The sequence below is a fragment of the Prionailurus viverrinus genome, chromosome F1, assembly GCF_022837055.1.
Source record: "Prionailurus viverrinus isolate Anna chromosome F1, UM_Priviv_1.0, whole genome shotgun sequence".
Taxonomy (NCBI): domain Eukaryota; kingdom Metazoa; phylum Chordata; class Mammalia; order Carnivora; family Felidae; genus Prionailurus; species Prionailurus viverrinus.
Window position 1 is genome coordinate 29308766 of NC_062577.1, and position 21988 is coordinate 29330753.

A 21988-nucleotide genomic window follows, 5' to 3' on the forward strand; every position below is an offset into this window, starting at 1 on the left:
TCCTGACTCACAGAAACTGATATAAACGGGTGTTGTTTTCAGCTGCTTTGATTGTGGTTATTTTTCGCACAGTAATGGGAAACGAATACGTATGACTACTTATACCTGCTTCTGCATTCAACCTATTGTGATAAGACGTTTTAACTGAAGTATCTGAAGAAAATTCACCCTCTCACAGATAGGCACTTAGAAGAGGGAAAAGTATTTTATTAGTTTTTTTTTTTTCAATCCTGCTGGGAGGGGGAACTAGGGTACTATTATAATGGGTACAGAATTTCAGTTGGGGATGATGAAAAATTCTGGAGATGTAATGGGTGGTGGTTGCACAACAATGTGAATACACCTAATGCCACTCAACGGTACACTTTAAAAAATGGTTAAGGGAGCCTTAAGAGGTGGCTCAGTTGGTTGAGTGTCCAACTTTGGCCCAGGTCATGATCCCGCAGTTTGAGCCCCCCATCGGGCCCTGTGCTGACAGCGCGGAGCCTGGAGCCTGCTTCAGAATCTGTGTTTCCCTTTCTCTCTGCCCCTCCCCAGCTCATGCGCTCTCTCTCACCCTCTCTCTCTCTTTCTCAAAAATAAATACATTGAAAAAAATTTTTAAATGGTGAAAATGGTGAATTTTATATTATGTACATTTTACCACAATTAAAAAAAAAAACAAATTATCCACAGTTCAGAGACCAAAACAGTTGCAATGTGGAATATGAAATCATAGCAATGATTTTCATACTCTGTTCCACTAAAATCCATTAGTCAACTTCGTACTTCAAATGGCTTTTACTGGTCCATGATTCTGTAACATCGTGCATTGATTATCTGAGAAATATTGGTCTACTAAGTTATGCAGATCTTCTAAAAATTAACTCCCTTAGTTATACAATATAAAAAATACATATTCATTAACATCATTACTAATCTCATCAGAAAAGTCATTAAGTTTGGATAAACTGTTAACCTCATGATGTAAGACAAAGAGGGAAAATGAGTGGTGGATACAGATTTACCAAAATTCTGGTTTTTCCTTGAGAGCTCAACTTTTACCATTGGCAACAAGTACAGTACTGTTTGCTATGTGCTCTTACATAGAGATTTAAAGTGTGATTTTAAGGCCCTGACGGGGAAGAGCAGCTACTGCCCGAACTGTTCCACAGAAAATGGAAGACAAGATGAAAACCATCTTTGTTGCTTTGATCATATTTATTTTGAGAGTCATTGGACATTGTTTTGCTTTCAACAGATTCCTTTACTAAGGACTTGCAATTCTGTGTATCAATCACACTGAGTTTAGTATCATTATATGAAACTAGGTTAACACGTATTTTTAAAAATAAAATTTGAAAGGAGACAACTGTTTACTGAATGCCATCTTTCTCAAGGTACAGAGGTAAAAATAACCCAACTGGCATTGTCTGATGGTTTGAAGTAGGTGGGTCTGCTCTACTAATCTTGATAGAGGTATTTAAGAGATGGCACTAGGAATCTAAATTTTAAAGTATATTTACATTGCATGCAATCAACAAGCAAAATTATACACAGTTTTTTCCTTAACAAATTGGACACTGTGACTGTAATCATGACAAACCAGTGAAAATGCAAACCAATCACAAAATAAACTCTTTAAACATGATGTGCACAATGCCTCGGAAAGGTTTAACATGTGGTTGTTTCCTCCTTTTGTTTCTACTTCTTTTTTTTTCTTTTTTTATGATTCATCTTTTGTCCTAAAAAGAAAAAAATAATCATTTGCTTCAATAAAAGAGATACATAGACTTTCTTTATTTAAATTTATTTACTTTTGAGTAAGGATTATGTTCACATGGTTCAAAATTTAAAAGGTTAAAAAAGTCTCCTTTCCACACCTATCAACCATCCACCTAATTTTTCTCAAAGGCAACAAGTTTTGCAAATTTCTTGTGTATCAGAAACATTTGTATCCAGTTATAGACCAATAGGTACAAATATTCTTTCCTCCACCACCATTTCCATAAACAGTAGCATATTTTATACACCAATCTGTGACTTAATAACTGGAAGGCCATTCCTGATCAGTAAGAAAAGGATTCCTTAATATTTTTTATGATTGCAATGTATCCCATTGTAAGGATATTCCAGGATCCCCAAGAGCACGCTCACTTCTGACATGGATTGAAAAGTTAGGGATTCCCAGCATGATGTGTGACAATATGCATGGAGTATTGCCAACTAGAGAAGCTCACCCAAGCCCTGGTACCCAGAGTTTTTATTAGTGCTCTGTTACATGGACATGACTGACTACCCACATGGCTGGTCTCAATCTTTAGCCCCTCTGGAGGTCCACCTGAAACTGACTATCAGTCTATGCCCCATCCTAAATCACATGATCCAAGGCCCCTAAGCAAACAAAGACACTACCAGGCAAGACATTCCAAAGGTTTCAATATTACCACCCAGAAGTCAAGGGCAAAGGTTAGACCTCTCTTTGGGCAAGGTTAAATTATTTACTATACACCTGTATTATAATTTACGTATGTATTCTATTGTTGATTGATATTTGGGTTCTTTCTATATTTTGACTGTTATGACCAAAACTGCCATAAACATTCTTGTACATGAAGGTATACTGGAATAAAAGTGCATGGATTTACCCAGAGAATATATCTAGGAGTATGACTGCTAGGTGTTTCATGTGTATTTGATATAATTTATCATTGTTTATTTCATGGCTTCTGGGTTTTGTGAGATATACACATCTCACAAAGACCTTCCTCTCTGATGAGGGACAGAAGCAGAAAAATGTTTACCCTTAGCCCAGAAGGCTGACCTAAAGCCTGCATAGGTTCAATAAGGATCAAAAACGTGCTGCTTGCTCCGTTCTTTAAGGGTCTCCTGACTGCCTGTATATCTCACCGATAGTTAATACTGAAGAATGATAAGCACCAGAGGAATCTTGCAAAAGTAGTTTTACAAGTAGAAATTCAAAGAAATTTGAAGAAACTTTTGTAATCTGATACTCCCTGCATGGGCCCTTCCCTTTGATTACTGAGCACATAACCACCAGCCTCACACAGCACAAGTGCAGCTCTTTCTGCCCACAGGTCGTGTCCCCATGCTGTTTAAATAAACTTAGTAAGTTGTGTCGTAAATGTCTCCAGAATTCTTTCTTGACTGTTGCACTCAATGACCCTGCATTACTCTCCAGTTGATTATTTTAATAATCTCCTAGTGGTTTCTTGCAACTCTTTTTGGTTTCTCTTTTTTTTCTTTTTTTCTTTCTTTCTTTTTTTCTTTTTTCTTTTTTTTTTTTTTTTTGCACTTAGATATTTGATCCATCTGGAATCTACCTGAATACAAGTTTGAAGTATGGACCTGGCTTTAATTTTTTTTTCCAGATAGCTAGTTGTATCAACACTATTTCTTAAATAAGCCAACTTTTCCCTACTGATTTGAGGTGACTCATTTATCAGATATCAAATCTGTCTGTATTTTTTTTCTTGTGTTAGTTCATTGACCTGTCCATCTAGCCATGTGCCAATATTTTTTTCTCAGGTACAGAGGTAAACAGACAAAACTGTAAAATATTTAAAGGGTACAATGTGATTATTAGATACATGTATACATTGTGAAAAGATTCCCACCATAGAGTTGATTAACACATCCATCAACTCTCAGGTTTACTTTTTCTTTTTTTTTTAAGTGAGAGCATTTAAGTTCAAACTTAATTATAGACACAGTATCATCAACTGCAGTTACTATGTAATAGATTAGGTATTATTCTTACTGCAACTAAAAGTTTGTATCCTTTTACCAACCTCTCTCTCTCTCTCTCTCTCTCTCTCTCTCCCCCAACACCTGGCCCCTGGCAACTATTTCTCTGTTTTTATGAGTTCAACGTTTCATTTTTTAGATTCCACACATAAGTAATACCATGCAGTATATGTCTTTCTCTGACTGGCTTATTTCATTTAGCATAATGCCCTCCAGCTTCACCCATATTGTCACAAAAGGTAAGATACACCCTGTATCTTGGCTATTGTGAATAATGCTCCAATAAATATGGGAGTGGGGCACCTGGGTGGCTAGTGTCTGACTTTTGATCTCGGCTCAGGTCTTGACCTCGGGGTTATGAGTTCGAACCCTGCACTGGGCTCTGTGCTGGGTGTGGCGTCTACTTAACAGAAACAAACAAACAGGGGCGCCTGGGTGGCTGAGTCAGTTAAGTGTTCCTCTTGATTTTAGCTCACATCATGATCTCACAGTCTGTGGGACTGAGCCCCGTGTCGGGCTTCCCACTGGCTGTCAGTGGAGTCTTCTTGGTTTTCTCTCTCTCCCTTTCTCCCTAACCCTCCCCTGCTCGTGCACGCTCTCTCTCTCTCTCTCTCTCTCTCTCTCTCTCAAAACAGATGAGCTTTAAAAAACAAAGAAACCTGGGAGTAGAGGTATGTCTTCAAGACAGTGATCTTGTTTCCTTTGTTTACATACCCAGAAATGAGATTGCTAGATCATATGATAGTTCTATTTGTAATTTCGTTAGGAACTTCGATACAGCTTTTCATAGTGGCTGTACCAGTTTACATTCTCATCAACAGTATACAAAGATTCCCTTTTCTCAACAACCTTGCCAGCATTTGTTATCTTATCTTTTTGATGACAGACATCCTAACAAGTAGGAGGGGATACCTCATTGTGATTTAGTGTTTTAAAAATATTTTTATTTTTTATTTTAGAGAGCACACGTGAGAGGGGGGAAAGGGACAGAGGGAGAGAAAGAGGGATTTTTTTTTTTTTTTTGAGAGGGAGAGAGAGAGAGAGAGAGAGAGAGAGAGAGAGAACAGGGGAGGGACAAAGTGAGAGGCAGAGAGAGAATCTTAAGCAGGCTTCATACCCAGTGCAGAGCCTGTGGGGCTTGATCCTATAACCCTGGGATAATGACCTGAGCCAAAATCAAGCCAGACGTTCAGCCGACTTAGCCACCCAGGCACCCCACTCTTGCATTGTGGTTTTGGTTTGTATTTCCCTGGTGAGGAGTGTTGCTGGACACCTTTTCATGTACCTGTTGGCCGTTTGCATGTCTTCTTTGGAGAAATGTCTATTCAAGTCCTCTGCCCATTTTCAAATTGGTTTTTTTGGGGGGGTTTATTTTTTGGTTTGAATGTATGAATTCCTTTTATAAATGTTAAATATTAATACCGTATTGGACTGGATGTGTGGTCTGCAAATATTTTCTCCTCTAAAGGCTCGAGGAAAGAATCTTTCCTTTCCATTTCCAGTCTCTCCTGCCCCCAGATGGTCCTTGGCTTGTGGCACATAACTCCAGTTGCTGGCTTGATAGTCACATGATCCCCCTCGTTCATATCTTCTTACAACACCCTTCTTCTCTTCTTCTCTTCTCTTCTTACACCATCACCAGTCACTGGACTCAGGTTCCTCCCATCCCCCTGATTCCAGTGTGATCTAATCTTAACAAAATACACCTGGAAAGACTATTTCCAAATAAGGTCCCATTCTAAGGTTCTGGGTGGACATGAGTTTTGAAGGGGATACTGTTCAACACACTATAGTGTGTATACATTCCTGATATATTGACCCTATTATCATAATGAAATGTTCCTCTTGGTCTCTAGTAATACATCTCAAAATCTAATTTGTATGTGTTTCATTAGCTTCATAAAATCAATTAAAAGGTATTCTATATCCTTTCATATTCTGGAGGAGATTATCATATATAATATGGGACTCACCTATTCCCTGAAAATCTTAAAAGAACTAAGTGGAAAATCTGCCTATCAATTTGTGTTTTGGATAACATTTATGACTTCTCCCATGAAGAAGTTTTGTTTTGTTAACTCTTTGAGTCAATCTTGGCACTTCAGAGGTACTATACTGCAGTGTTTCTCAATGAGAGTTCTATTTACATTTTGGATGGGTCAATTCTTTATTTTTCAGGATCATCCTTCACATAACAGGACAATTATTTTGGGCCACTAACCACTAAATGCTAGTAACACTCCCCAGTCATTAGGAAAGCTAGATCCATACTCCCATGCATTTCCAAATAGCCCTTGGGAGAGGTCATTTGAGAATCAATGGCATGGTAGTTAAGAAGGTGGACTACAGAGCCAGACTTCTTGGGTTTGAACACAAGCTGGGACACTACTGAACAAAGCTTAGCTGAATTACTCAATCCATCTGGTATCTCGGCTTCCTTATTTGTAAAATCAGAATAGTAATGGCACCTATTTTTTTAAATTTTTTTAAATTTATTTTTGAGAAAGAGAGAAAGAGAGAGAGAGAGAGAGAGAGAGAGAGAGAGAGAGAGAGAGAGAGCAGGCAGGGGAGGGGCAGAGAGAGAGGGAGACACAGAATCCGAAGCAGGCTCCAGGCTCTGAGCTGTCAGCACAGAGCCTGATGCAGGGCTTGAACCCACAAACTGCGAGATCATGACCTGAGCCAAAGTCGGACGGTTAACTGACTGAGCCACTCAGGTGCCCCAGTAATGGCACCTATTTAATTATTGTTATGATGATTAGTTAATACACCTAAAGTTCTTAAAATAATATCTGGTACATAGTACGTGTTTGATAAATATTAGCGAACATTTTTCTACCAATTTGTCATCTCAACATGTTTTTATGTGACTGGATAATATTTTGAAATGTCAACTTTTCTTCTCCTTTTGGCTCATCTTTTTCTTATCTCTCCTCCCTCTTATTCCTTCTCTTATTCCTTACTCCTTGTAGGCAGCTAGGCAGCTGTGAGCTCATTGTTTTAGGGAAGGGATAAAGCAGGGTAGTAAACAGAAAAAAAAGAATTCTTCCTGAATTTGATTTCTAAAACTATAAGCCATTAGGAGAATAGAGAAGGTTCCATATATAGATACAATATTTGGGAGAAATATAACTGGAGAGAATTGGACTGAGTCTCACTTCCCCATACCCCCACCCCAAGCTGCAACAAGACTAGAAAGAAATTTTCAGACTAAGGAAGAAGAAAATAGATATTGTGGGGAAGTGATAGGAGTATACAAGTTGATAAGCCTCAAAAAGATAAACCCTGTACTCTGATTCATTGGACACCAGAGAAGTAGTAAGGATCCATGCAAATACGAGGAATCTAAGGCCAGGGGAAAGGGAGGCTATACTCTGAGCTGTGGGATAGTAACATGATACCAGAGAAAAAATGAGCACGAGGACAGATTATGCTGACCAGGCTTTAAATCACCTTGCATTTGGTATCCCTGCATGGCGTGACATGGAAGTAACAGAGAGAGAGCCACCATACCTGATGGGACCAGGCAGACAGGAATGAAGACATCTCAGTAGCAAATGGCATGGATCAATGGCAGGACCAGACAGAACAAAGGACATCTCAAAAGGTACCTGAATGAACAGATAACGATGAAGTCTAGTTGAGTATCTTCCCCCAACCCATGCTGTGGAAACACAAAAACCACTCCCTGCTTCCTCATCTCTCTATCCCCATCCCTCAAACTCCAAATTGGCAGACAGCAGTTCATCCCTCTCCAGTTGAGTGAAGCCTTCGAAAAGAAAATGAGAAGAATTATAGAAAAATAAATTTGGATTTCTTGTATCACTGGATTGTAGACAGATTTATAGGTCTATGTAAGCAGAGTCATTCATATTTTCATGTTCTCTTTAAGTTTTTAGAGCAATATATCTGTTGATATATCCTTAATTTTTTAATTTTTATTATAATAAACTTTTTTTAGTCTTTGCATTTGCTTATATATTTTTTTCAAGTCAGTTTGTCAAAGGTTTGAATGGGAAAGCAAATGGGATGGAGACAATTGTTTTTCATCATAAACCGTCCACACTCCTTGATCTTTTAATCATGTGCATGCATTATGTTGCTGAAGGTTTTAAACTATGTTTTGAAAGAATGAATGGCAAGCAAGGAAACAGAGCCAAGAAATATAAACTATATTTTATGAAACACAGTTTTATGAAAGCAGAAAAATTGGCATTATGGCTGGAGGGACTGTCGAAGTCGAGGGTAGGATTTTAAGAGAGATTCTGGACAAACTACAGTGTTTTTAACTTAAAAAATCTACTTTTAAATTTGCATACAGTATGAGTGTGTGTGCACACAGTACTATGCATTTTAACACACGCATAAATTCTTTTAACAACCATTAACAGTATACAGAACAATTCCAGTATCTCAAAAAATTCCTTCATGTTACTCCTTTGCAGTCAGACCCTTTCTACCTTTAAACCTTAGCAATCACTGGTGTGCTCTCTGTCCCTTTAGTTTTGCCTTTTCCAGAATACCAAATAAATGGAATCATACAATATGTAACCATTTGAGATTGGCTTCCTTTGCTTAATAAACACATTTGAGTTGCTGCATGTATCAATAGTTTCTTCCTTTTTTTTTTTAATGTTTATTTATTTTTGAGAGAGAGAGAAAAGAGAGAAACAGAGCATGAGTGTGGCAGGAACAGAGAAATAGGGAGACATAGAATCCAAAGCAGGAGCCAGGCTCTGAGCTGTCAGCACAGAATCTGATGTGGGGCTCGAACCCACAAACTGCGAGATCATGACGTGAGCTGAAGTCGATGCTTAACTGACTGAGCCGCCCAGGCGCCCCATTAGTTTGTTCCTTTTTATTTCTGTATACTATTCCATTGTATGGATGAATCACAATGTATTTATCCATTTACACGCTGAAGAGCATTTAATTCATGTAGTTTTTCTTGTTTAGTGTGCTAACATGGTGAATTACACTGACTGATGTTCAAATGTTGAACCAGCTTTGCTTTGGGACATTTTGGACAATTACTAAAAATGCTGCTATAAACATTTATGTACATATTTTTGTGTTAACCTATGCTTTCATTTCTCTGAGACAAACATACAGAAGTGGAATTGTTGGATTATATGGTAAATGTATGTTTAACTTCATTATAAGAAACTGAACAACTGCTTTCCAAAGTGGCTATACTATTTTGCATTCCTGTAGCAATTGTTCTGGTTTCTCCACATATTTGCTGGCACTTAGTCCTGTTACTTATTTTATCCATTTTAATAGATGTGTAATATTTCTTGTGGTTTTAATCTACATTTCCCTAATGATTAATGATGCTGAACATCTTTTCATGTGCTTATTTGCCATCTGTGTATCTTTAGTGAAGTGTCTGTTCAAACTTTGCCCATTTTTTATGGAGTTGTTTTCTTGTTAGGTTTTGAAAATTCTTTAAATATTTTGGACACAAGTCTTTTGTGACATTTAGCCATACCTTTCATCTTCTTTTTCTTTTTCATACCTTTCATTTCTTTGTAGTATCCTTCATGTAGCAAAATATTTTAATTTTGGTAAAGTCCAATTTATCAATCTTTTCTTTAAAAAATTTTTTTTTAATGTTTATCCATTTCTTGAGAGATGGAGAGAGAGCATGAGTGAGGAAGGGGCAGAGAGAGAGGGAGACACAGAACCTGAAGCAGGCTCTAAGCTCTGAGCTGTCAGTATGGAGCCCAACACGGGGCTTGAACCCATGGACCGTGAGATCATGACCTGAAGTCAGACACTTAACCAACTGAGCCACCTAGGCACCCCAAATCAGTCTTCTCCTTTAAATATGGTGCTTTCGGAATTGTATCTAAGAACTCTTTGCCTAATCCAAAGTCACAAAAATTTTTTTCTCTTATGTTTTCCTCAAGAGTTTCATATTTTAACTTTTACTTTTAGGTCTATGATCCAGCTTTGATTTAATATTTATATGTGGTGTGAGATGTAGGTCAAGGTTCATTTTTTCACATGTGGATATCCAGTTTTTCCAGCACCATGTATAGAAAGGGCTGTGCTTTCTTCATTGAATTGCATTTGCACCTCTGTCAAAAATGAGTTGGCCAATGTTTGTGGGTCTATTTCTGGACTCTATTCTATTCCATTGGTCTATGTGTCTATCCTTTCACCAATACCATATTGTCTTGATTACTATAGCTTCATAGTATGCCATACAACTAGATTGTGTGGATTCTTCAACTTTGCTCTTCACTTGTAAAGTTGTTTTTGCTATTCTAGTTCCTTTATCTTTCCTTATAACTTTTAGATTCAACTAATCTATACGTACAAAAATCCTGATAGGATTTTTATTGCAGTTGTATTAAATGCATAGATCAATTTGGGAAGAACTGACATCTTAACTATACTGTCTTTTAATCCATGAACACTGTATGGGTGTCCATTGCTTTCTTTCATTGGCATTTTGTACTTTTCGGCATAAAGATTCTGCACATATTTTGTTAGATTTATACCTAAGTATTTCATTTGTGGGAGAGAGGAGTGGGTCACCTTTCAATTGTTCATTGCTAGTGTAGAAACACAATTAGTTCACCTTTTACCTGACACCCTACTAAATTCATTTCTTAACATTAGGACCTTTATGTAGATTTTTGAGCTTTACTACATAGACAGTTATGTCATCTGAAAATCAAGATAAATTTATTTCTTCCTTTCCAATCAGAATGCCTTTTTTTTCTTCCTTACTGCAATTGCTTGGACTTCACCAAAATATTGGGTATGAGTAGGGAAAATGTACATCCTTGTCGGGTTCCCAATCTTGGGAGGAGGGAACATTCAGTCTTTCCCCCATTAAGTGTGATGTAACTCTAGGTTTTGTGGATGCCTTTAATCAGAGTCCTTCTATTCCTAGATTGCTGTTTGTTTGTTTTTTTAACATTGAGATATGAAGACAGCTACATACGTTATAAATGTTATGGTTATATTCTATTTGTTTGCTGAAGTAAAAATGCACAATTTTTAAGATAGAAACAAATGCATAGAAAAGTAGTGAATACCATCTCTTGAAGAGACTACTAAGACCATGTCAAATGCTACCACCCCTCCTCACTCTTCATTATCTCTCTGCCATTTTACCAATGTCGTCTCTTTGATGGAGTAGGAGTTGGGATGCTGAATTGCCAGAGCAGTTTTGCTTGGAAAGCCAGAATCTGGCCAGGCACATCTCAACTGCTCAAGGAGTCCCAGCCTGAGAGTCCTCTTGTGAAGTCCTCAGACGATGGTCATTACCATAGCTATTAAAGAACCAATGACCTCTAGATGGGTTGGATTCTTTTTTGGGGCTCCAGACATGAATTTGACCTCATCTTGGATGAACCAAATTTATTTTTATTTATTTATTTATTTATTTATTTATTTATTTATTTATTTATTTATTTATTTTTAGGAGCACAGATGAAACCTCTTGGGTTTGTGATGCTGAGTTTTAAAAAATCATGGATGTTGAATTTTGTTTAGTAGTTTTGTTTTTGTTTTTGTTTTTTGCATCTATTCAGAGGATCATGTAGTTTTTCCTGTTTAGTCTGTTAATGTGGTAGATTATACTGATTTCTGAATGTTGAGCCAGACTTGAATTCTTAGGATAAATGACACATGGTCACAAAGCATTTTTCTTCTAACATGTTGGATTCAATCTGCTAAATTTCTTGAGGATTCTTACATCTTTGTTCATGAGAAATATAGATTTGGTTTTGTCTATATTGGTTTTATCTGATTTTTGTCTCAGATAATTTTGATTTCATAAAAATGAGTTGGGAAGTCTTCCTTCTTCTATCTGCTGGAAGAGCTTGTGTAGAACTATTATTTTGTCTTTCAATGTTTGGTAAAATTCACCAGTGAAGCCATCTGGACTTTTACATACAAATTTGATTTCTTTAATAGTTACAGTACTATTCAGCTTATCTGTTTCTTCTTGGGTACATTTTGGTAGCTTTGATAGTGGTCTATTTCATCTGAGTTGTTGAATTTGTGAGTATATAGTTGTTCACATTATTCCCTTATTATCCACTGGGTCAGTAATGATACTCTCTTTGAACACGTATACATCAGGAATGACACAGTACGATCAAAAACAGATAAAAAAAGAGAAAGTATGTAACTACGGCTGCAGAGGCCTCAAGCCTTGTTATCACTGACTCCTTCCTGTCTTTAAATTCTATACCCAGTCAGGTACCACATCCTTTTGATTTGTCCTTGTCAGTATTTCTTGTAGTTTCCCTCCATTTCCATTACTGCTTGGCACAGCCCTGTAATATCTCCTAAACTATCTACCTAAATTATTCCACTGCCTGCCTAACCAGTCTCACTGCCTTTTCCCACTTTAATTCACCCTTCATACTTCTGCCAGGCTTTATTTCTTAACTTCCAATGGTTCCACTCTGCCTACAAGATAAGGATCCTCTACGTCTGGTTTAGTCTTGCCTTTTGAATTGCAGTCCATTGTATCCTCCTAAATCAGGGGGGTCTTTAACATGCAAGCTTTGGAAGGGAGGGATGGGTCATGAATCTCCTAAAATTAGAGTATAAAATGTGATATGAATGTGAACTTTATTTCCAAGGCAAGGTTCCAACCATTATCAGATGTTCAAAATGAAAAAGAAAAAAAAAAGTGCTAGGAAAAGCCTTCAACCTAATCTTTGTTTCTATAATGTCTCAAGAATACACTATTAAAAAAAAAAAACATAATACAGCCTCTCCAACAGTTCCCACATCAGTAGCAATCACTCATTTCTCTGAACTTAAGAGTCACATAGCTTTAATGATCTAGCCTAACCTTAACATTTTACAGATGAGGACCTAATCTAGCACTTAACAAATTTGTCCAAAGTGGCTCCTGTAGAACTTTTCTGTGCAACTGAGTGCTGGTGTGCTATTTTGTTGGTCTTTTTTTATGAATAAATTTCATATTTCTCCTTGAGGTCAGGAACTAAACCTCAGAGTTCTTTATAACTCCAATTATCTTTACTGTCTTACATAAACTAGCTGCTCAAATGTTTGCTGAGAACAGTGATAATGAAAAAGTCATACTGAGGCAAAGGAAGAGGGCTGGTTAGCAAGTACTGGGTTAGGAATGCATTTTTAAGAAGCATAATAAGCACATTTGGAGGACACAAAATATTAGTAAGCTCAGATCTTAGCCTCTGATACAATGTGAACTCTCAAGAGTCTGCAGGAGGAGAGCTCTGACAGTTCCTAGACAGAGGCCAAATTTCCACAAACAGGGATGCTCAAGACAGCATTCAGAAACAATTCCTCAGAAGCAACTGACAGGGGGATGTCCAGGTATTGTTAAAGAGAAAGGATTACAGCACCTGCTTTTGAGTGAGCTACACGATGGATTCGAATTTCAACTCCACCTTGAACAAATTATTGTCATTATTGCTATGTCACCTTGAACAAATTATTGAACTTTCCTGTGCTTCGGTTTACTCATTTGTATCTCCCTAAAGATTGTTGCAGTGATTAAAATAATGCCTGTGAAGTGCTTAGGTCAGGGTCTTAACGCCTAAGGCACTCCTTCATTAATTGTTGCTATTATTTAATGAGAAGAAGGGTTTGGGGACGGAAGGAGAGCGCTGTGCGGAGAGGGATGGTCCGTTCCGTCGGAAGCGGGAAGATTCCGTAGCAGACAGGTAAGGTATATTCAAAGAAGGGCGAGGAGTCGCGTTTCCACGGTGTGTACCCGCAGGACCCCTCAGTGGCAGCGAGAGGAAGAGCTGGGAGAAGTGTCAGACCAAGAACACACCCTCCACAATATATATACGAGAAACCAGAGATCGGCTAAGATGAATGCAGCTTAGGAGAAAGGTCTCATCTTTTAGGGAAACCTGGAGCTTTGGAAGCGGCCTCATTTGGGAAGAGGAGGAGGGCAGCCCAGGGCGTGGCCGAGAGGTCGGGAGAGACGTTGAGGGGGGTGGGGGAAGCGGGAAGGGGAAGAAAACGCCAATGCGACCCTTTTCCAGTCACTGGACTGACTGCGACCGTCACTTACAGGAAACTGTAGGGGAAACGACCATTTTGGGCGGGCTCGACACTCTCTGCACGACGATGCCTAGGAAACACCGAAGCAAAAGCCGCGGAGCCGGATATTCTACCACGCGGTCGTTGCGCGACTGGAACGCGCTGGGGCAGCAGCCCAGGAGGCGCCCCGCCCACGCCGCAGAGAGGGGCGTGGCCACAGGCCACTTCCGGCCGCGAGTCCTTCAGCCGGGGCTGCGGGCGCGGGGGCGGTTCTGCACTGGCTGTCACGCTCTTCAGGGGGCGTTTCCGCACGCCACGTCGGGAGCCTGGAGCCGTTAGGCAGATTGTCGCCAAATGCAGCCTTTTTCCGGCATTTGTTTGGGATTCCATTTCAAATTCTATAGTGGATTGCTGCCAAATGGCAGAGGTTTCCTGGGATTTGGTTTTCCATAGATTCGTTTGCCCAGATTTGATACCAGTACAATATTGAGATTTCTCATCCAGCACTGTGGATATTTCTCCGTTAATTCAAGTCTTCCCTCGTTATTCCGCTGGAGTCTTCCAGTTTCCTTGGTGTTTTGCACATGTCTTTTTAGGTTTTTTTCCTGGAAGTTTTTGTTGCTGCTTTGGTTTATTTGCTCTTCCTAATGGACTATTATTGTACCCTAGGATACTTTGGGGTTTGGTGTGTGGATCTATGTGGTCACTTCGCTGAACCTTTATTTTCTAATAATCCTCTTGGATTTTGTAGGTAAGATTTCATCTGTAAATAACAATTTTGCATTTTCTGAAGAATCCAGCACAACGCTGTTTACTAGCCTCAGGGCTTGCTTACCTCTTTCCGAAGTTACTTGGATTGCATCTTAAAGTTACTTGGTTTGCATCTTACCTTTCGTTCATGATGGGTTTTTGAAGGTTTCTGGCACTTACCTTTTTAAAAAATTAATTGCACTTTGTTCTTTTTCTAGTTTACCAATTCGTTTTATTGCTTCCTAAAATCAGAAATGGGTATTTATTACCAAATACTTTCAGTATTAGTCTTACAGATGATCATATAGCTTTTCTCCATTACCCTACAGTAATAGAAACTACAGTAATAGATTTTCTAATGTTGAGCCATCCTTACAGTCCTGGTATGTATTCTTCCAGTACATTGCTGGATGAAATTGTTGTGTATTTCATATAGGACTTTTGTGTCTAGGTTCATAAGTGAAATTGGCTTATGGTTTTCTTTAGTTGTCCTTGTCTAGTTTTGATATTAGTTTAGGGTAGGTCTCAAAACGACGCAGATTAGTTTCTTTTTATATGACCTGGAATAGACCTAGTGTGTGAATGATCTATTCCTTAGGTTTGAGGAACTCATCTTCAAAGCCACCTGGGTGTGGTGCCTTTTTAAGAGATAAACATTTTTTTCCTAGAAGAGTATCGATTTCATTTACATTTTCAATTTTTTTGGCATTAAACTATCCTTGTGTCATGAGCATGCTATGAAGGCACACACCCGGGTTGTGTCTTTCCACAGTGTTCACTTTATTCAGTCATAAATCAAGGTTAACAATTATAATGCAGGTTCAGAATTTCAAACTCAATGACATTCCACCATGTGATTAACCTGGCTTCTTACCGGTACATAGAGCAGAACTACATAAGATAAGCTACACAATAAACAAGATAACACAAAGGATAGGATGTTAAAGAACCAAACACGAAGTCAGTCTGGGGCACGCAGTTGAGATGAGCCTTGGTCAGGTCTGGGTCAGCAGCTCTTAGCACTTACTGCTTATGTTCAAGCAGTGAGGGCTCTCAGTTTTATTGGGAAATCAATTGGGCAATCTTCAATGGCAGCTGCCTTTTTTAAATGGTCAGACATAGAGGCGTCAGTGTCTGGAAAGTCTGACATTTTGCTGCAAAATTCCTCCCTTTTTAAAGGGATTTAAGGGGAGCCTGGGTGGCTCAGTTGGTTAAGCGTCTGACTTCAGCTCAGGTCATGATCTCATGGTTCATGAGTTTGAACCCCATGTTGGGCTCTGTGCTGACAGCTCAGAACCTGGAGCCTGCTTCAGATTCCATGTGTTCCTCTCTCTCTGCCTCTCCTCCACTCATTCTCTGTCTCTCAAAAATGAATAAGTTAAAAGAAATTTTTTAAGAATAATGAATTTAATCAGTCTGGGGCCCCTGCAGACCTCTGCTTCTGCCTCTTACCAGTTCTGGGGTGTCAGCTGGTGGTGGTCACCATGATACCTGTTAGCTGCAGTACCTTTAACTGCTTGTGTCATTGCTTGACATAGGTTCCTGCTTGACATGAGTGACTCCATCCCATTCTCTACACCCTGGGATTAGCATTTTTTGATTTCACATTGTTCTTATTCATTCTTACATATTCAATTGAAGTCTTTTTTCTTTTTCTTGATCAGATTTTTTGAACCACGTTTTGGTTTTTGACTGATTGATTTTGATTTTTTATAGATAACCTTTATCTAGAAGTTTTTTCTCTTTCATTAATGTGTGCCTTTATTAATTTCTTATTTCTTTGTTTTTTGTGTGTTTTGTTTTTGTAGAATCTTGAGTTGAAAGCTTATTTTCTTTAAAATATTTAATAGGAAAGGGGCACCTGGGTGGCTCAGTCAGTTAAGCATCTGACTTCGGCTCAGGTCATGATCTTGTGGTTCTTGAGTTTGAGCCCCGAATGGGCTCTGTGCTGACAGCTCAAAGCCTAGAGCCTACTTCAGATTCTGTGTCTCCCTCTCTCTCTGCCCCTCCCCACTCGCACTCTGCCTGTCTCTCTCTCAAAAATAAACACACACACACAAATGAAATATTCAATAGGAAATATTACAAACATAACATTAGAGAATAATATGAACACCTATATACCAACCACTTCACTTTATCACATTTTAACATTTTTCCATATTTTCTTCACAATTTACTGTTATTCAGTTACAGCCTCTTGTGAACACTTCTGCAATCTTTCTCCCTCTCTTCTTCCCTAAAATGAACTCCTTCCCATGAAAGCTTTTATACATACATACATACATATATATGTGTGTGTGTGCATGTGTGTGTATAATGTATATATAGCTATATAAGTACCTGTAGTATTATTTTGTAGGTTTTTAAACCTAATATTAATGTTACCATTGTGTAACTTGCTTTTGTCATTCAAAGTTATGTTTGTGAAAGCTATCCATATCATTTCATGTACTTCTTACTTTATCATCTTAACTGCTGATCTTTACATACATTCCATTGTATGACTAGGAAGCAATTTATCCATTCTCCTGTTGCTAGTAATTTAATTACTCCTGGCATTTGCCGTTACAACACAGTTAACGGACATTCTTTAACGTATCTTATTAGGCACATCACAAGAATTTTCCAGTGTATGTCTAGAAGTGGAACAACAAGGTTTGCACAATCCAACTTTATTTTTAATGCCAGAGTCTTCTCTAGTGTTTGTGCCAGTTTACCCTGCCCCCAACAGTGTAGGAGTTTCTGTTGCCTCATGATGTTGCTTCACATCCATGCCATCCCTTGTTTGTTTTTTCCCAGGGTTTTTTGTTTTGTTTTGTTTTGCTATTGTAAACAATGCTGGTAGTAAACTTCATTGTATGTGTCTCCTGGTACACATGCGCAAAAGTATCCCTGATACATAACTAACAACGGAGTTGTTAGCTCTGTTTTGTTACAGATATATGTTTAAAAAGCATATACATATGCCCCCATATTGGAGATATTTCCTCTTTTAATAGTAAAACTTAAACCATTCATATTTATGTGCTTAGATTTAATTCTAACTTGTTTTTCTATATGTTGTGCTTCCTGTTGTTTTCTTCGCTTTTCTGTCTTTGGTTTGATAAAGTTCCTTTTTCCAGATTTTTTTTTCTTTAGTAGTTTGAAAATTTTATGTTCAATTTTTATCTAGTGGCTACTTTTACTGTATTTTAGCTTATTTAAATTTGTACTTTTATATAGTCATGTGGAGTTTATCAGCATTTTTATGAGGCAATCTTATACAGTGTTAAGAGTAGAGACTCCCGGGGCGCCTGGGTGGCGCAGTCGGTTAAGCGTCCGACTTCAGCCAGGTCACGATCTCGCGGTCCGGGAGTTCGAGCCCCGCATCAGGCTCTGGGCTGATGGCTCAGAGCCTGGAGCCTGTTTCCGATTCTGTGTCTCCCTCTCTCTCTGCCCCTCCCCCGTTCATGCTCTGTCTCTCTCTGTCCCAAAAATAAATAAACGTTGAAAAAAAAAAAAATTAAAAAAAAAAAAAAAGAGTAGAGACTCTGAGGCCAGAATGCCTAGATTCAAATCCTGGCTTTCCCATCTATTAGCTGTGTAACCTAGAGCTTATTACACAACCTCTCTGTGCTTCAATTGCCTCATCTGTAAAATGGGGATAAAATAGCATATACCTGATAAGATTATTGAGAGGATTAGTGTGTTAATGTATAATAAGTATGTAAAATTCTTAGGACAATGCCTAGCATGCAGGGCATAGATCTGATCACTACTTTTCTCATTTATGTAATGGACATAATACCTGATTTGTTATAAAAATAATGCATTATTGCATATATACTATGCAGTTTATTTATTTATTTATTTATTTTTAATATGAAATTTATTGTCAAATTAGTTTCCATACAACACCCAGTGCTCATCCCAACAGGCACCCTCCTCAGTACCCATCACCCACCCTCCTCTCCCTCCCACCCCCAATCAACCCTCAGTTCTGTTTTTAAGAGTCTCTTATGTTTTGTCTCCCTCCCTCTCTAACCTTTTTTTTTTTCCTTCCCCTCCCCCATGGTCTTCTGTTTATTCAGTTTAATATAATGAGTACCTTCTATGCACTTGAACTAGTATGTTTTTTGGCTTCAAGGAGTTCATGATCTAGTAAAGACACAGACCTAGAAACACAGGTGCATTATGACATAACCTTAATACTGTTTCCATGTCCTCTCTTGTCCCCTTCTTATCTATGTTCCATACAGAGCAGTTTTAGAACACATTAATCAAATCGTGTATTCCCCTGCCAAAATCATGTCCACTTTCATTACACTTTACATAAACCACAGTCTCCTCGCTATGACTTTAACATTAGACTCTGGGCCCTGCCTCCCTGTCTAATTTCATCAAGTCCCACTCTCCTCCCTTCTGGTGGCCCCTGCCACACAGGCCTCTTTTCAGCCCCTTAAACCAACTCTCTTTTTCCTCAGTGCCCTCTGCCCAGAATTTTCATCCCACCTGCTCTGACTCATCATGGCTGACTCATCTTTCAGGTCTCGGCTTGATTCAGTCAGGTTCTTAGTTACAGACAACAGAATCCAATCTGGCGAAGATTGGGACTTTGTTAGTATTATGTAGCCCCCGAGTCTCCAGGAAGACCAGAAGCCAGATGCAGGTGCAGCACAGCTGGGTCCGATACCCAAACACGCTAGAGGCTCTAGTGAAAATCCACTGCTGCCACCACCACCTGACACCAAAATCACAACTTCTCCCAACACAGGCTCTGAAAGTAAGGATGAGGGAACCAGTCCCTTCGGTACACTCATCACCCTCACCACTGGGTAGCCGGAGTGGCACATTTCTTTGTTCACCTTTTTTTCCCCTAATGTGTTTATTTATTTGTTTTGAGAGAGAGCACCTGCCCTAGCGGGGGCTGGGGGCCGAAAGAGACGGAAATAGAGAAAGAATGCCAAGCAGGCTCCAAGCTGCCAATGCAGAGTTGGACGTGGGGCTCGAACTCATGAACAATGAGATCATGACCTGAGCTGAAACCAAGTCGGAGGCTTAACTGACCCAGCCCCCCAAGGCACTCCTCCTTTTTCATCTTGCAAATGTTTCTTGCAACAAAAAAGTTGAATCTTTCCAACTTTATCGTTCAAGTTTAAGTTTTGCCAGACCATGCCTGATTGGTAGGGCCTAGGTCACATATGCCTGTGCTGCAGAGGGGGTCAAGGAGGCGAGTCTTGTCACATTAAATTCCTCAGGTATTATAAGCGTGTCCAAAGGGGCTGGACAGTCAGAAAACATGTCATGTGAACACTAAATAGCATGTTACCTCAGCAAAAGGCACTCCCCAATAACCCTAAGTATGCACATACTCTCTCCAGCCCAGTCCTATTATTCTTTCCCTGTACTCTGTCATTTTCTTCAAGGCTTTTATCACAACTTGTATTGTATATTTGTTCAAATGCCTTATGAATCCTGGAGCCAGAGTCTAGTCTCCATGTGGAGTTTCACTCGTAAACGTATGACTCAAGCAGCCAAAAATAATTTAAAAATGTATTTCAGTCTTCAACATGGATCTCTTAGAAGAAAAAAACATCAAGGGGGCTCCAGTCACAATTCCCAAAGGTTCTCATAGGTTCATATTCCCTTTTCTCTCTTCTTTCACTTTCCTCCAGTCCTTGTGTGCGTTGGTTTATCATTTCTTCATAAATTTTGCCCCTAGGGCTCTGTCTTCAAATGTTTTCTGCCTGCTCTCATCTTGCATCACAAACATGCAGCACTGGTCTGTGAGATACATTTTTCTCAGAGCACAGGGTGAAGAAGTGGAGAGGCAAAGTCCTTATCGGACAGAGAAGGCTGAGAGTATTTACACATTGAACATTCTGGCTCACCATTTGTGACTGACCTCCAGATTATAAATTTTATGAAGACAGGGACAAGATCTGTTCTATTTGTGCCTAACACAAAAATGTGACAAATACATAGCCAACTAATGCTTGTTTTCTAGAAAAGACAGAAGTCCAGGGGCGCCTGGGTGGCTCAGTCAGTTAAGCTTTAAGCGTCCAGCTCTTGATTTCGGCTCAGGTCATGATCTCACAGTTCATGAGATCGAGCCCCGTGTGGGGCTGGCTCTGCACTGGACAGCATTGAGCCTGCTTGGAATTCTTTCTTTCCTGCTCTCTCTGCCCCTCTCCTGCTCTCTCTCTCTCTCTCCCTCCCTCTCAAATAATAAACATTTTTTGAAAAAAAGAGAAGTCCAACAACTGGAGTATAGACCAGGAAGTCTACAGCACAGAGCCGGAGCTCTCGGCCTAGCGAAGGGTCGAAGGTGGTGAGTGGGATGTACAGTAAGTGAGGACTAGTTTGGGAAGACATCCTGGAGATGAAACCAAAGAATCTTAAACAGAAAGACTTCATCATGCAAAGAAAGAGGTAAGGATAGTGAAGAGTATTCCAGTTAGAAGTGCAGCACCAGCACACAGAAATGTCCAATGGCTTGGGGTGCTATTGCTAAATATGAACTAGGAGGACTGTCAGGAGGTGGGTTGGGGGGGTGGGGCATGCAGAGGCAGGCATGCAGAGCCTTGGCTTTGGCCTTTGGGTGATGTGGCCACAGTGGGTGTTGCGAGGAGTCATTCTCAGATTTTCATTTCAGAGAGATTACTGGGTGGCAGCGTGAGGTTAGATGCAAAGAGGTGAAAGGAAAAAGTGTAGCCAAAAACGTAGGCCTGCAAACAGGACAGTAGTGGGCAGTAGAAACAGGTAGTAGGAATAGTTTCAAGAAATTACTTGGAAGTCAAATTGGCAGTACTGGGTGGGTGACTGGACGGGGAAGGGGAGGGAGGAATCTAGAATAGTGTCCAAACTTCTGGCTTGGATGATGAGGTCATTAGCCGGGGTAGAATAAACAGGAAGCATCACAGGTGGGCAGTGGCGGGGAGAGTGGGAAGATCTCCAGTTCAGTTATGGTGAAGTGTACTTTAAGGTACCTGTGGGACTTGAAAGATCAGATGTGCAGCAGGTACTTGGTATTTGAGCCTGCAGCTTAAGGCAAAGGCTGAGGAGGGAGTGGCATGGAGGGAGCGGACTGTGAGCTTAAGAGTTGGCTGTGGGGTACGCTGCGAGGGGCCACCGTTGGCAGGGTGGCCCTGCTGACATTCTTTGCCTTCCTACCTCCCTTGGTACTTCTCTTCATCTCCTCTCCCTCCTCCCCTAAAATGTGGTGTTCTCAGGGGATTGCACCACCTGGGTCCCCTACTATGCATCCATCAAGGCTTTCTCTCCAGCCCAGAATTCTTAGGTACAATTAAGACCCATGTCTCCAACCACTTTCTAAGAGAAAAGAGGTAGTTGGCAGTGTGGACCGATTGCCCAAAGCACCACACAAAGGCTTTGTGCTCTCTGTTCTGTTTAGTTGTGCTCAAGATTGGCACTGTGAATTGGAACTGGCTGTGACTATCTCTTGTTTCTCTGAAAAATCAAATTTGGATATCAG

General features: G+C 39.6%; 1 long non-coding RNA gene across 1 annotated transcript; it reads right to left on the minus strand.

The window, feature by feature from the left end:
- Positions 1-680: 680 nt before the first annotated feature.
- LOC125155477 (uncharacterized) lies at positions 681-13948 on the minus strand. Its single transcript, XR_007148240.1, has 3 exons — positions 13793-13948; positions 7261-7358; positions 681-1724 (listed from the first exon to the last, which is right to left on the minus strand). It is a non-coding gene; the product is annotated as an uncharacterized LOC125155477 (long non-coding RNA).
- Between the last annotated feature and the right edge of the window lie 8040 nt (positions 13949-21988).